Source organism: Oryzias latipes, chromosome 16, assembly GCF_053564925.1.
Source record: "Oryzias latipes strain Hd-rR chromosome 16, Olatipes_Hd-rR_3.1".
In the NCBI taxonomy this organism is placed as follows: Eukaryota; Metazoa; Chordata; class Actinopteri; order Beloniformes; family Adrianichthyidae; genus Oryzias; species Oryzias latipes.
In genome coordinates this window covers 24,659,957-24,676,175 of record NC_136252.1, presented here as the reverse complement: position 1 = coordinate 24,676,175, position 16,219 = coordinate 24,659,957, and the positions used below count along the sequence as shown (strand labels likewise).

At 42.1% G+C, this 16,219-nt stretch overlaps 1 protein-coding gene across 4 annotated transcripts in view; it reads right to left on the bottom strand.

Moving 5' to 3' along the window:
• The window catches only part of erfl1 (Ets2 repressor factor like 1), a 55,425-nt gene that overhangs the window by 25,158 nt on the left and 14,048 nt on the right, over nucleotides 1-16,219 (bottom strand). For 3 of the 4 annotated variants that reach the window (XM_078933575.1, XM_004078236.5, XM_078933576.1), the window contains one exon: nucleotides 15,012-15,177. The gene's annotated coding sequence lies outside the window, so the exon portion shown is untranslated. Of the gene's footprint in view, nucleotides 1-9,030; nucleotides 9,140-15,011; nucleotides 15,178-16,219 lie in introns of those variants that run through there. The other variant, XM_078933577.1, reaches the window with a different exon arrangement.

Here is a 16,219-nt window from a genome sequence, read left to right as displayed (position 1 = left end):
TCATTAATGTATGCGAAGCCAGAACAGTTTATTCTGGTGTAAAAATTGTTTAAGATAAAAGCACTTTCTCCTTGATTCTTCTGGATCAAATGCTATGGGCTCACAAATGCATTGGAAAAAGACTGAAAAAGCAAACATGTTCATAAGATAATGTAGATGAAGATGGGATCTGTTACAGTGTATAAGGAGTTCCGTTTTTTTGTCCAAAACCTACAACTAATATGTAAGCTGATGCCAGAGTCCATCTTCTAGAAGTTAACATAGGCAGATTTAAATCCATGGCACCATCCCACAGTTAAGCCTTCGTGGAGTTAGTTGCAAATGCGTTTGCAGATAATCTGAAATTTAACTGGGCCAATACACCAAACAATTACAAACACAGTTCTACAAGAAATTAAATATCTAGAAAAAACAGTGTAAAATGTTTTTATTTGCTATAATATAAATTAATTTAATCCATCTATTTTTTTAACCCAGGATATCCCTTTTGGGGTCACAGGGTTGCTGGAGCCTGTCCCGGCTACTGTTGGGCAAAGGCAGGGAACACCCCAGTCGCCAGTCTGTCGCAGGGCCACACAATCACTCGCACACTCACACATGCACATCTAGGGACACTTTTCACTCTCTTCCCAGTAGTTAATAAAAAAACTCTGTAGTTCTTGCTGACTCTGACATTGAAGAAAATGAGCCTACAGAGACAACCACTTCAATGCAACTATTAGTTGAATTTGAGTAAATTGGGACTCAGTGAGAATTCTGCAAAACAACAGGCCTCTCCTACCCAACTTAACCCCAGCCAGTTAATTTAGACTGAAATTTTACCTCTAATTTTTTTTTTTTAAACTTTTGAGTTTCATGCATCCTGTGTTTGTAGAAGAGAAAAGGAAAATACTGGAAATTGACATGACGGAGGGCCACAGGTGAGTGTCTTTTTGGTAGCCACCAGGTAATTCAAATTATGAGGGCATTTCACGCTTATACAAGGGATTCGTTTTCTTAGAAAAGTTTGCTTTTGAGTGTAAAGGTGTTACTTAAACAGGAAGTGTGAAGTCCAAGCTTTCAACTAGCCTTCAGGCTAGCTTTGACTTTCATCTCCTTCCTTCTATTAGCATGGCTCAAGACATCCATGAAATCTAACAATAAAATGAGTGGGTGTCCTGATGGTGGAGGGGTCCAACAGACACACTGGTCATAAAAACATGAGCCTCCTTTCTTTGTTTGCGCGTCATCGCTCTTCTTTTTCACCTCTCATTTCTTTCCTCGCTCTGCTTCAGCTTTCAAAGTAAAAAACCCAGGATTCCAGCTAATAGGAGGTTCAATTCAAGTGTTTTTCTAAAAAATGAAAACAATAAAACTGTACAACTCAACTTTCTTTGCAGAAAAGGCTGTATTGATTTAGTCAACTATTTTTATTTTAAGGATCATAACTGTTTTCTACATTTAAAGCGGCTTCATTTGGAGTGTGTTAAATGAGGGTGAGGGTAAAGCACACACATATGTATAATGGCTGCAGAAACTTTGAAGTCAAGAAAAACAGTTCAAAAACAAGCAAGACACATCAAAAGCCAGATTGGTGTAGCTCAGACTCTAAACAAACTGATCCACAGCTTCTCAAATATACTGTATGTTGTTATTTTTTCTAATTTCCAAAGGAAGATTTTGTGTTTTCTGCTGTCGTTGTTTCCATGTTGACACAGTTTCTTGTTTTCAGCTGGAGCCACATCTTGAAGTCATTCACCCACAGCCTCACACACTCACAAATTGTGTCTCCACATCTTTGTGTTTCCCTTTTCCACTATTTCTGACACACAAATAAATCTGCACACAATTCGTGTGTGCGTGTGTGTCCCCACCGTCCCTTGGTCGGCCCCTTTCCGCCCTGCAAGCGCGTGTCAAATCAAATCTCCCCCTCAGTGTGTAGTACACCTGCTGCGCTGGCGTATAATGTGGTGCATACAGTGAGCGCACGATGACGGATTACTGAATTATACCAATAATGACAAGTGACACTTCTGTTACCGCTCCCTGAGCCACTGCAGACAGCGGGAGAAAGGTGTAAATAAAGAACAGTCACGGTTACAGAGGCGAGCAGAGGGAAGAAGGCAGAGAGGAAAAAAAGCATCACTGTGAAAAAAGAGGAAGTCATGGAGGCGGATTCGAGATTTTCAGCTCACCCCAAAAATAATTTTGTTCACATCCAGTCCAACTTCTCCATCCTGCATCCTGCTTTGTTTTCTTACTTTATTTTTACTGACAGTCAATTGTCATGAAGAAACAGGTTCCAGATGTCACCTGTGTTCCTTCCAATTAAATTTAAGAAAAAAAATCCCCAGTAAGATCAGAGTTTGCTGAAGCTAAATCTAGATGATGGAGATGGAAGAAAGGAATGGAAATCCTGAAGAACTATCGACTACACTGCAAAAAGAGGTAGCCTAGGAAGAAGAACCCAAATCTTAAGAGAAAAAAAATGATGCATGAAACTAGTAATTTGTACTTAACATAAAAACGTATAAGATATCAAAATTTGGGAACTAGGACGTCCACATAAGCATTAGAAAAAAAGGTAAAAAAGCTAACTTCTACGTTCACACTAGGTATGTGGAGCGAGTACAAGAAGGCGCTGAAAGCGTATTCTTGAATGTGCAGTGTGTGTGTTCACACTGGAATATCACAATCCGATACTAGTGCATGTCTGCCACAGGGGAAAGAGGCTTTGTGGGAAATGTTGAAGCGGTACAAATCTTGCAAAACTTGCTTCAAGCTTTTTTTTCCACAGCTCTATTCTGATATATGAAAGAGTTGGTTTAATAGAATTCCATAAGGGCACAAACTGAAATTGTTCATTTCTCCTCCTTGATCAATTTTGAATCACTTCTGTGAATTAATAGGGACGCTATCCATACGTAAACGTGCGTAGCAGTGCGTGAACACGAGGGTTTTGAATGTGGAAGCCTAAAACGCTTATTTACCTTTGTTCATATTGACTTGCAGAATTAATCATTTCGTCTCAGTTTTCCAACGGTTGGCACTTCCAAAAATTGAAGGGGAAATTATCCGTACGTAGAAACTGGTGTAGAGAAGCGTGAATGCACGAGCTTTGAAAGCAGAATCCCGGAATGCACATTTTACAGCGTTTACATAGACTTTTGTTCAATTCAATTCTAGCTAAGTTAGCTCTGGTAGCGCGGCCCGCGCTACGAGTTTGTTAGAAGTGGTCGCTTGAATGCTTGTTGCCGAGGCCGTTGCCAACACATAGATTCAGATCAAATTACTTCAAATATTCTGTCAAACAACCCAATATTAAGTATTTTTTATAGTTACAAGCAAATGGTTTGTATTTTTGGAGTTTTTATGTCCTTGATTGTAGTTAATTTGATTACAGTGACTGAAAACTAGTGTAATAAGTGAAAATGACTCATTTTAGAACAAAATGTGAACAGAATTAGAGTCCTAACTTAGTACAAGTTTTCCCATGGCACTTATTCTTAGAACATAACTAAAAAATTTCATTTCAAAATAATAACAGTGAATGTCAGTCTAATTCATCAATATCTATTGAACATTTAAAATAGCATCCTCAAATTTTAACCGAAAACTACAGTGTACTTTCAGTTTGTCAAGATTATGGGGCAAAAGGTTTTTGACTGATTTTATTAATTATTTGTTTATGTCTTAATTCTAGCTCTTAATGAGACAAAAAAATTTGGAAATGTTGGAAAATTGTTAAAACAACTTCAAATTTGGTATATCTCAAAAAGCAAGGTTCTAAGTATTTCAAAGTATCAAACAGTGAAAGGTCTTGGTGAGTCTCTACCAGTTGCACACAAAACTAGTGCATTTGTGGAAGTAGTGCCCCCCTCCCCCCATGAGTCTCTTCAGGTCTGTATACAGGATGGTAAACTACCAATTGAGGAAGAGGAGCTGCGATCCTCCCCTGGAACAGCATGCATAAATTCACATCCCACCTGGTGCTCCCTGCACAGCGGAGCCCAACTAGAGGAGCATATTTGAGATGTTTACTCAACCACATGCATGAATTCCTCCATGCACTCATGCAGAAGAGAGGCTCAAACTGGTATAAGCCTCTTTTTGGATCTGGAGGCAGAATTTATGGTGTGAACATCAATCAGATGTTGGTGCCGTGTCAATCTCAATTTAACCACGAGGCTCATCATCATGCCTTTATTGTCTTATAATGGAGAATGATTGGGAGGAGTGGAGGAGTGATATTTGTCTTGTAAGCAAATGTTCAAATGTGAGATGCTCCTTCACAAAGGACTCAGATCAGAGGCAGACAATAATGGAGGAGAAGTGTTGGTCCTAATGGGGAGAGCTTGAGTGGAGTTGGCAAAAGGGAACAGGGATCACAGAGGGAGGAGACAGAAAGAAATATTGACAAACCCTAGATATACACATAAGTCACCCGACACGACCACCTTGCTCCCTGTATTTTATAGAGCCGCTCTACGCTGGCGGAACAGCGTGACAGGCCAGTTCCTTCATCGGAAAATATGGTCCCTCTCTCCTCTCCTGCCTCCCGCTCCGCATATCACTCCTGTTTTCTGTCTATCCCACCTGATATCATTCTGTCACCTCTGCGCCAGGCTCTTTTTCCATCATCCCCCTCTATTTCTTTCCTCCCCGTTTTTATTGGTGCGCTGCATTCCACCCATCATGTTTCACTCCTCCATTTCTATCCATCTTCATGTCGCTCTCTTAATCCCCTCTCATTTGCTCCCCTCTGCCTTCATCCCTGCCGGTTCCCCTTCCTGCTCCTGGTGCAAGGCCGGATATCGGTATGAGCATAAGGGGGGTGCAATGCCCCCTTTAACTGTGATGGCCCCCAAAAATCCAGAATTAACTGAAGAGAAAGAAAAACACAAATACAAACACCTAACAAAAGAAATCACAATAAACAACAGAATACAAAAATATGAGATAAAAGACAAAAAAACGTACAGATGGATGGATTGACAGATGGACAAATAAACAGATATAAAGAGAAAAAAGGGTAAATGCAGTGACTCCTCCCCCTTCACGTTTTAAACAAGAAGTACACACTGGTCCCAAAATGTCAAAATACCACAGACGTCTGTTGAGAAATGAACAGCTATTACTCAGTCATTCTATTTATTACCAGTACCATTCTTTCTCTGATACCTTTTTTATTATCTTCTTGCAAAAACTAATTTTTATTTTTCACTGTAGCGCAAGTTACTCAAATTATAAACTGACCAATGAGATGCCTCAATGAAAGTAGGTGGTCTTGCGTCGATTGTTCCAAGTGTTTGATTGACAGATTTTCCCAAGTCCACATTCAGTGCAAGGGGTGTGACCTTCTAACATCTAACTTCTGACTCCTGATTGGAGAGAGTGGTTGCCATAGAAATGTCGACCGACATGGACTAATCTTTGCTTACTGATGACGGTGACTGAAGTGACTTCATTTGGTTGGAACAGGAAGCAAGTAACTTTCTGTGGGTGGCGTCCCCCTAACTCGGTTACATTCTCAGAGATAGTCCTTGGCGCAAACCAGTGTTTTGCCTGTGCCTGTCCAAAGCCCGGTAAACTCAGAGGGTGCTGTCAGGAGGAGCATACCATATAAAACTACATAGATATGGATGAACTGATTTAATGGTTTTCTTTGCATTTTAGGGGCTTGGAGGCAAATGAGACCCAAAACAACACACCAAGACTTGACCCCTGAAATTATACCTGCACCCAATAATGGAGGTGGCTAAATACGGAGCCTTTTCCACACTGCTGTCCCATTTCCTTCTGTTCCCTCATTCTGGTGTATTTCCTCTCTTTTGTTCACCCGTCCCTCTTTCATGCCTCATATTGCATTCTGGTCCAATTCCTGAATTCACGATGATCCTTTAAGTTCAGCTCCTTTCATAAAAAACTTTAATCTTGCAACTGTTCCCTCTTCTCTTCACTTCTTTTTTTTCATGTTTTCTGACAGCTATCTGCTATGAAATGTTGTTCCGACCACTTATTCTGCTTCATCCATCCTGGATTCATCTCTTAGCACCTGCCTCTTCCAACGTCCCCCTTTTCTTTTTCTCCATCCTCTCCCTCTGCATTCCAGCCGGCTCTCCCCCTCTCATCCGCAGCCTGAGCACAGAGCCCCATGTGTCGGAATCAATTAGGGCTGAGAGCCGTCGCGGCCGCTCTTTCACGGAGGTAAATATTAAACTGCGCCAAGCACCGAGGAGGAAGAGAAGGGGGGAGAAGAGGGGGAGAGAGGGGGCCCTCCGTCCCTAATCCAGCGCATCGATCAGGCGGGGATGAGGGTAATATATTATTTTGACAAGATACGATCCTCCGACGCGCACCGCTATCCCCGGCGATCGATTTCTTTTTTCTCTACTACCCCCCCCCCCCCCCCCCCCCCGGCCCTTCCCTCAGTGAGAGGGACGGAGTTTGTGTGTAACTGTGCGTTTGACACAGGCGTGCGCGCGCGCGCCGTTGTTGTCGGGCGCCCCGGCGCGCGCGCGCGCTGGAGTGTGGGTGGGTGACAATGAGAGCGGCGTTGGGAAATGAGCAGAAGAGACTGAGGACGGCGCTGCTAGTGGGCGCGCGCGTTTACAAACAAGCCGCTGTCTAAACAGCCGCGTCACGCGCTCACCCCAAAAGATGAATGGCTGAGAGAAGCGGAGGATTGTATTTTACTTTTCGCTTTCCAGAAGCATAGCCCAGACGTCAGGGCACCAGGGTTACAGTTAGTAACAGAATTAGAGACAGAGCTGACCTATTGTAAAGTTAAGTGCCACCCCCACTCCCACCCCCGCACAGTCCCCCTGACTCCCCTCAATATCGCTTTGTAAACTGTGTCTAAATGCTAAAATCCCAGATCAATTTTTTTTCATTCAACCTCTCGCCCCATCACCGCCTCCTCCAGTCCACCGCCTCTGTCCTCCTCAAGCAGTTCAAGTTGCTGCCCTGCAGTGATGGAGGACAGGTGTGCAATTTGGGCACACAAACAAATTTGTGCAAATGTTTAGCCTATTTTTAGTTTGTTCCCAACTTTTTATGTCCAGCAGTCGTGCTATAGAGAAACAGAGGGCTTCTTGTGGAGATATACATGTAACAGTGGGGGTAAAAGACCCGATTTGATGAAAATTGTGTTTTGGATGTTTTTAACATTTCCTTGTGGCATTTTTCTCATGATTGAGGACAAATACAGCCTAAAACTGCATTTCTGAGTCTTTTTTTTGGTTAAATTGTTGTAAGTCAGGAGCAGACAAATAAATGATTGTGGGACTTAAATTAAACTACTCCAATTGGACACTCCAGGTGTATAGATATAAACTCTTTTGAGCCAAATTTATACCAATATGTTGAATTTATCGTGCAGGCCTGACAGAACTCACAATAAATGTGAAGTGAATTTGATTGTCAATGAAAAAGGTAGGGGAAGGCAATTTAACTTGAGAATATAAGAAATGGGAAGAGAAGAGGGGACAGATAACAACTATAACACCAACTGATAGTTATAGATTTACTATGCACTCTGGGATGCTGTCAGGTCCTTCGTTTGTACTTAAAATGGGAGTTTGATGTTAATAAAAATCACAAATGTTTGAGACAGTTACATGTTTTGTTTCAAAGTAACATAAAAAGACATGGCAGACAGGAAAATGACAGTAACAGTGATTAATAATTGTATTGATCAAAAGGTTAATGATGAACAGGTAAGCAGGTTACAGTTTCACTCATGACAGATAAAAAAGAATATAGAATATATATGTATCTAAACTGCTCAAAAAAAACAATTGATATGTTGGTTCGGTGTATGTCAGCAATCTGAAACTTGAGCTGAATTTTTTTTGCAAAGCTAATTTTTATCTGAAAGTTTATTCTTTATTGATTCTGCCAGGGTAATTTTGCAGAAAAATTGCAGTTTGCATGAAAGTTTATTTTTAAACAGTTGAAATTACATTTATACTTTTACTTCAAGTATTGAACCTCTGTAATCTGAGATTAACATGTGTGCAGATTTCAGATTTTAAACTAAAATATCTTTTAAGTAATGATCAAAACAATGTTTTAAACTTAATTACTTTAATACTTTAACATGTCAATCAGGGCTATCCAACTCTGGTTTTTGAGATCTCCCACCCTGTCTGTCTTACACTTCCCTCTGCCGACCACATCACTCACTTGGATTAGCCGACCATACCTGGTTCAGGTATTCAGCAGCAAGAGGTGCAGGGAGAGCTGAAAACAGGCAGGGTGGTATAGAGCTCAGGGGCCAGAGAAGAGAGTCTCTGATGTAACTTATACAACTTTTTTGGGGTCATGGGACATTTTTGGTTTTGGAATCAGTCAGAACAAAATACCTGCACTCAAAAGAATCCAAGTGAAAATTTGTTGGCAGGTAAATCCATTTTGGTATCCCAGATCAATATCTCAAAATAACTAACTTTTCTCTGGATACATTTAATTCATTTGGCTCAAACTTGCAAATAAATAAAGCATTAGGACATAATATACATGAATATGGTGATGCAAATCAATTCACCAAGTACATTTACACATATTTTGATGTTTAAAATACATATTTTTATGGTTTGTGATGGTTTGAAGACTAATCATTTAGGTACACAACATCCCCACTAGCCTGGAGAGAAAAACAAGAGTTGCGTTTGTCGATACTGGCTTGGCTGAGCTTAGACAATCCCGGTGACCCTGCACCTACACTGTAAATTGCATTTTGACATTTTTGTTGTTTTAAAGTGTTATTGTAATTAAACAGAACAAGCTCTTGGTCACGTTGTTGGCACAATTAAAACTTTAAGTCAAATACATCTTAGCGAAACAAAACGTCTTAATATGAGATTTTACGTTCAATTGATTTAACATTGGAAGTTCAATCTTCTTTTCTTTTAGCCCTTCCAATTTGCAACCATTAGATGGCGCTAAGCGGAAAATATTAGCTATTTACTCAGAAAAAGAAGAAGAATAAGATAAAGCCTTGGGAAGTTCAGACTCCAAGCATGGTGGCACAGTGGTTGGCACTCTTACCTTACAGTGGGAAGGTTCTGGTCTAAATCCCAGTGTGTTGAGTTTGTATGTTCATTCCACACTCATAAACTGAATTATTACTCTATATTGCCCTTAGATTGATTGTCTGGCCCCGCAACACACTTGTAGCCTGCCCGGGGTGTACCCTGCCCTCATCCAACAGTGGCCAGAGGTTAGACTCAGACAGACCGAAAACGGATTCAGCAGGTTAAGAAAATGGAGGAATCTTGGTGTTCAGCTATTGTAGTTCTAATTTTTTATTCTTTTATAGTCTTCTTTAGGTCTAGTCAAAAAAAAGTGAGTTCTTTTGAATAATATTTGCTACTTAATTTGATTGCAACCCCTTGCTTAACATAATTTAAGTTTTTAAATGAGTTGAGAAAAAAAGTTATAACAAACCAAAAGAAGTTTACATGACCTAAAAATCTATATCAGAATAAATCATCATTGCTTTGGTTAAACAAGATATTTTAATTGAATACAACAAAAGGTTATGTTAACACAACAAATCAAACTGTGAGGCAGCCCTTTAACTCATGCTTTTATGTTGAAACGTTGTGTTTTGCTTTACAGTGTATATGCATGTGTGCATCAACCCGATCCGTGTGGGCAACAACTGTTTTAATCTATCCTTTTGAGTGCTATAGTGATCCAACTGCACTCAAGTCATGCACACGTTAAGGCGCCCAACAAGTTTCATCCCCCCAGAAAGCTCCGTCCAAAACAAGAGCGACAACACCCGCTGGTTTCTCACTCTGCTCCCTCCAACTCCCCATCTCCCACTTTCTCTGTTTCTGCCCACTGCGACCGAGTTTTCCTCTTTCTCCGCCCGCTCTTGCTTTTATTGTGCCATTTTCTGCCACTTTGGCCCAAGACAGAGAGCCCGTAATGCAATCTCTCCCCCTCTCTGTCCCCTGCTGTGAGCGAGAGTAGCTTGGCCTGTGTGCTGGGTCGGGGAGAGGGGGGGGAGACGGGGTCAAGGTGAGCTCTAATACACTATTGATCCGCTCCAATTGAAAACCTGATGGAAATTTTACCCCCCTCTCCTCTTTTCCTCCTCATCCTTCCCCGGCACCCTCCCTTGCCTCTCTGTTTTTCTCCCCCCCCCTCCTTTCTTCTACTCCCCTCTCCCTTCCTATCTCCTACTCGTCTCTTCCCTTATGTCTTTTTTCCTTTCCTTTGTGTTTCCTCCCTGGTGTCTGGAGTCTTCCTCTTTTTCAGTGTCTACCCCCGTTCACTCCAATCTGTTTTCTCTCCCAGCTGAATGTCTCTTTCAAGCGCCGACCACTTTCTTTCCCTTGCTATCTGTGTCTGCTCTGAGCATCCCTCTGCTTCCATGTCTTTTTAACCAGCCTTCTAATCATTTCCCCTTCTCTTTTGGACTTTCTGTCTCCTCTTCTTTTCCAATGTTTCTATCTTTATCCTTTCATTACCCCATCCTCCTCACGAGTACTGCCTCTCTCCCTCCTTCTCCCCCCTCCTCTGACTGTGCATCAGATGGTCCATTTCTCTCTAACCCAGTGCATATTGATCCTTATGGCAGTAGCATGCAGGGCGAGAGCTGCGAGGACCACTGCTACAGTGTATTAAACGCCACAAACGCTTTGGACGTGGGGCCTGAGACACGCCTCCCCGGCAGGGCCCTGTCAATAGCTGCTCCCTCCTGTCAACAGCAGCCAAATGGCCACTCAATCTGAGACTTGTGATGAGCCACAGAAACAGCAATAGACGTGTCACCGAAAAAGTATGGCGAATCTTTAAAAGGAGCAAAAGAGAAGTGTAAGAAGTACGACGCAGTAAAAAGCACCAACAACAGGCAGTAAATGCAAACAATCTACTTGCCTATTAAAGACAAAAAGTAAAACCTTTCAGAAAAACATGCATTCAGCTTTGATGCAAGTCAATCGAAACCATGTAACGCCATTTCCATCCAAGACCCTGAAATGTAGCAAACAAAATGTACAATCTCATCTCTCAATTTGCTCGATTGTTTGCCCTAACGAGCTTTCTAATAACATGCTGTTGTCCTGCAGTTGAGTGGAGCAGCAATTATGCTGGTAGCTGTGGGTGCAACGCGCAATTCAGCCGCATCTAACAAAGAAGGCACAAACGCTGGAAAAGCCTGAACAAAAGGGGAAGGCAGCAACGGAGACAAACCTTTCTGCAACTACCCATTACTTTGCAACTTAACGAGACAGACCTCTCCCTCTCACTGTTTCTATGCAGAGCGGCCTGCTATCACCGCAGCGCTCCAGTGGGAGATAAATGGAGCAAAAGCGTGGATGTGCGCTTGATTTATGTACTGTTGTGTACGTGTCAGATGGGCAAGCTATCAGGAACACCATCTCCCAATAGACATAGAAATGCAACAGCAGTAGATGGACCCCTCTGTCAACCCTGAGACCCCTGATATGCATCTGGAACAGCAGAGCACAACAAGTAGGGACTAGAAAGGTCGGTTTTGCAGTAGGAGGAAGGGGAAAATAAAAGGAAACTCAACATTAATTTAGTTTCTAATTCCAATTTAAAGGAGATTCATCAATTTTCTCCATTGGAGTTCTTTTAAAACGTCACAGCGCCCTCAGCAACACTCATTGAAGCATCCACTTCCAATGAAAAACCTATGTAAACACGGGCTTTCAAACGTCTCACGCTCATATGTAGCTATGCAAGTTTTTGAGCTATAGGTACAAAGCTTGTGGCCACTGAATGTGGTCAAACTTTGACCAATAAGGGATTTGGTAGTGACGTATGGATGACAACCCCTTTGATTAACGGAAGTGCCAACCATTTGAAAATTGATCGTTGAGGCGAAATTGCGGTTATTGCCTGGCAGGAATTGTGCATGTACCAAGTCTTTCATATATCGGGATAGAGCTGTGAAAGTAAAACCTTGAGCAAGATTCCTGAGATTTGCACTGCTTCAACATTTCGCACCAAGCCTCTTCCAACTGTAGGTGGCGGACATGCACTGGTAAACAGTTGCAAAATAAAAAAAATTAAAGACTCTCCATGCTTGTCCAGTGTGAACACCATACGCTAAAAGCGTGTTTGAACGCACATCACATACCCTTTTTTTATGTAGCTTTACAAGACGCAGAGCTCTACTGTTCAGACTCAAGAACACTACAGCTGTGCAAACAATAAAAGCAGCGAGTCCCAAAGTAAACCAATCACTCTGATTCTTGGTCCAGGTTTACAGCACTCTGCCCCTAATTTGTACATTTCCTGGCTTTTGGATTTCAGACACCTGTTTCATTTTCCCCACTTCTCGCTTTCAATCACTCAGTCCCATCCCCCTCCACTCCTCCTTTCTCGTTTCACCCTCTCCATCTATTTCTTTCTCTCTAGGAAAGAATCAGTCTCACCTTAATTGCGCTTAAATCGGATTAATGACTGACCGGGGACAAGGCGACTTCATCTCTCTTCTAGTAAATTTCTTCCTATTTTCTTCTTTCCTGCATCACTCTTTTACATTTCACCCCTCCTTCCCCATCTCCTCGCGTTCTTTATTCCACGTTTTCTCTTTTTTCCCTCCAGTGCTCTCTCCATCCCGTTCATCTCACCTGTTCCTCTCTGTCCCCCTTGTTTTCCCTGGTTAACTTCCCTCCTTCCGTCTTGAACCTCTCCATCACTCATCTTTCTTTCATCTTTATAGACTCCGTCATGCCTCGGCTCTGCTCCTCATTTCTCTCCTCTCCTTTTAACATTCTTTCCGCAACTTTCAATCCTTTTAAGACCCACTCCAATGAAAAAGTTGTTTTAAACATGTTCTTTTTCTTGTGATGGAGGACTTTTATAAAGAAATTGAAGCTCAAATTGTCATTTCTGAGTATTTTGTTATTTAAATAGTTGTGAATCGGGAGCAGACAAAAAATGCTGTTGGAAAAAGCTTGTAGGTGTGACGTATCACCTGCAACAGGCTGCAAGCCTGCTCTGTTTCATTCTGATTCATCTGCTTGTAGACGACTAGATCCATGTACGTCTTCATTGTCCTCGTCTGAGCTGGCATCAGGCTCAGAACTGTACAGCTGGATAGTTCTGATATTGGTCGCCATTGTTGTGGCACTGGTAATGTTAGGCTGGGGGTGGGAGGGGCTGCAAGCTAGCGGGATAGTATGTAAACTGATGGATGATGGGAAGTAGGGGCAAGGCCTACTCCACACAAACAGTCCCGCCCACAACTCAGAGACGAATTTTTAATTAACTTGTGCCACTCTGCAGAAACGTTTTGTTTTTATTTTGCCTAAAACGGCATAATCTTAACTAAAGACCACTAGGAATGCTTTTAAAATAGATCAAAAGATGATCAGAGTGAGACTTTAACATCCTTAATGTCATTTTTCCACGGACTCTTTGACCCAGCTGTCCCCTCCACTCCATCAGCACACCTAAGAGTCTGGATGGGCTCTGCCTCTTGCAGGGCGTTGTGTTTAGAACACGTCGATGTGGTCCTGTCATTGCCTCCTAAGTGCTTTGACAATACTAGGAATCTGCTGTCATGCCACTTCAAGTAATCTCAATTGAATTACATTGAACTGAGACGGCGGTAGAGGGTTGAGGCGTGCGCCGGTGTTCATGGAGCTCCAGATCTACTGAACAGGCACTCAGACAGAAACTGAAAACACAAATTGGAGGCAGCTGCTTTGGTGGTGGCAATTTGAGTGTTAACTGGATTACAAAACCGCAAGCGGAGATTAAAAAAAAGTGCAGAAAGATCAGCAAAACAACAGTTTCCATGTCACACCAGGGTGATCTGTACTAAAGGTGCAAGGCCAATTGTGCCAACTTCCAAACCCCTGCAGCTCAAAAAAAAAAAAAAAAACAGAGGGAAGAAAGACCAGCCTTGTGGACAAAAGCTCATTTTCCTCTTGGTTGCACACTGCTGCAGGCGGGCTAACATGCCACAGGAGAATTCTACCACTCATACACCTTTGTTTTCCTCTTTTCTTTTTTTCTTTCTCAACTTGACACACGACAGCAGCAATGCCATAGCCGAAGCAGGATTTCTGTCAGCCCAAAAGGCAAGTTCTGTGATCTGAGGGCAACAAAGTCGCCCGTTTCTTTGACAGACCGAACTTGGAGCTGTCCTTTCCCTTACGGAGGCACATTTGGTCAGCTTTGCCCCTGCCTCCCCCCCAAAGTTCCTAAAACGTCTCTGCAGGCCCATTTCTTTACAAGTACTCAATGTCCTTGTTGGGTCTCTCCCTGAGCAGCCAAGATTAAGCATTTATCTCGGTGGTCCTCCTTTTGGCCCTAAACGCCTGTGAGGATGATAAGAGTCACTGGGATTTGTCAAATTGTGAGCCATTGATTAACTGACCTTTCACGGCTCCAAGTCTCTCAGCCACTCCACTAACTGCCGACAGGATAGATAGAGAGATAGATGGATACATCGGGCTGTTATTATTGCGCACAAAGTTGTAGTTACCAGGTGTGGCAGCGAGACATGACGAGGGAACAACAGCTATAGAAAGGGGCAGTTAGATTGAAAAGAACGTGCAAATAGTGAAGAAACAGCCCACAGGCAGTGAATTTGACACGTGTTACTGCTGGAAAACAGTAAGGAGTCTTGAGTAATGAATCACAAATGTAAGTTGTGCTAAGGGGCTAATATCAGACAGGGTGAACTGGGAGAGCAAAGATGAGCCGGGAGGATGCGAACAAACATCTTTGATTATTTGGAGAATTCAGGGCTTCACAAAAGATGGTTCAGAGTTAAAAGTGGACATATTTTTGTGACTACTCTTGTTTATCTGTAGTCATCTTAAATTGGGAACGTCAACATTTTACTTATGATTTTTGCTGTGGCTTTAAACTACATCTCTGGTCAAACTGAAAACTTCTGTTTGCTGTTAATCTCATATTTTTATCTTAATCCATCCAAACTTTTGTTTGGATCAGAGCGCATAGGAAGGGAAGGCGTGAGCGCACGCAGGAAACAATTTTCCAGCGTGAGAGAGTGGAGGAAATTCACCCACCTGGACCTCCACGTCGCTCCGCCTCAGAGATGCACCTGAGGCCGAAGCCCGATCACTTCCGCTCGGGTTCAACAGGAGTCTGGTCGCCGGTGCGCTCGATCCGATCCGGGGATGAAGGCGCGCGGAGGGAACAGAAGTGCTGCGTTCTCACTGCGCAAAGGCGACACTGAAACAAACAAATGACAAGCGTCATCATGTCTTCTGTTAAAAGTGTTTTTTTTTTCCATCCATCTGAGTAAAATGAAAGGGCTTGAAGCAGATATGTGGCGCTTCAACCCAGCTGATTGGAGCCGGTCCAGGCGTTCGTGTTTTTTTTCACCCCCGCCGGACCTCTGCTGCTTCACACACCGGAGATCAATCATCCTACTGTCTGTTTACTCTCCAATAGTTACAAACAAACAGCTGATATTGGAAGATGTCATGATTATCAGAATTGGTGATCTTGTTAACTCAAAGAATAGATGATTCAAATCATCTGAAGTTCGTTTGGGTTTGGAAGTGAAAGCGCTGCGGACCAACGCCTGTCCTTGCGCGCGCGATATTCAGCGCGCAGACGGAGGCACCTGAACGCAGCACGGCGGGAGGCTTGTCATCGATACATGAGACGCTTGCTGGAAAGATTATTGACCGCATTAACTAGCCGCACTTTGATCATACCAAACTGCTTTACAGACAACAAAACATGAAAAATAACATTTTTTACGAGAAAAAAAGATAATCAAACCCATTCATCAGCTGTTAAAATGTTCTTTTTACTAACTAGGGAGGTGGATGAGGAAGATGAAGGAATGTGAAAACCTTTCAGGTCGAGGGTTTAAAAAAAAAAAAAAAAAAAAAAAACTTCGACCGGCTTTACTCCAAAGTATAAATCAAATATTTTTTGGAAAATTTATAATAACTTAAAAGTCGAAGACAAACGTAGTTCAAAACCGCATATCAAACTATGTGTCGGGGACAGTTAAAACTATAACTGAAAAAAATCTAAAAAGACAAAAAAAAGCTAACATTATAATTGGCCGTCGACATTTTCATTATTCAGAAATTGAAACGTAGATTCATAATAGTTAGGCATAAAATGTATGAAAAAAGCTTGATAGAAATAAAGTCTTTACTTTTAACATTTTGTTGAGTGAACGTTCCGATATAGTAATAATACAAATAATTATAATAATTTCATTTAGATAACTTAAAAAAACATTTAAAGATTA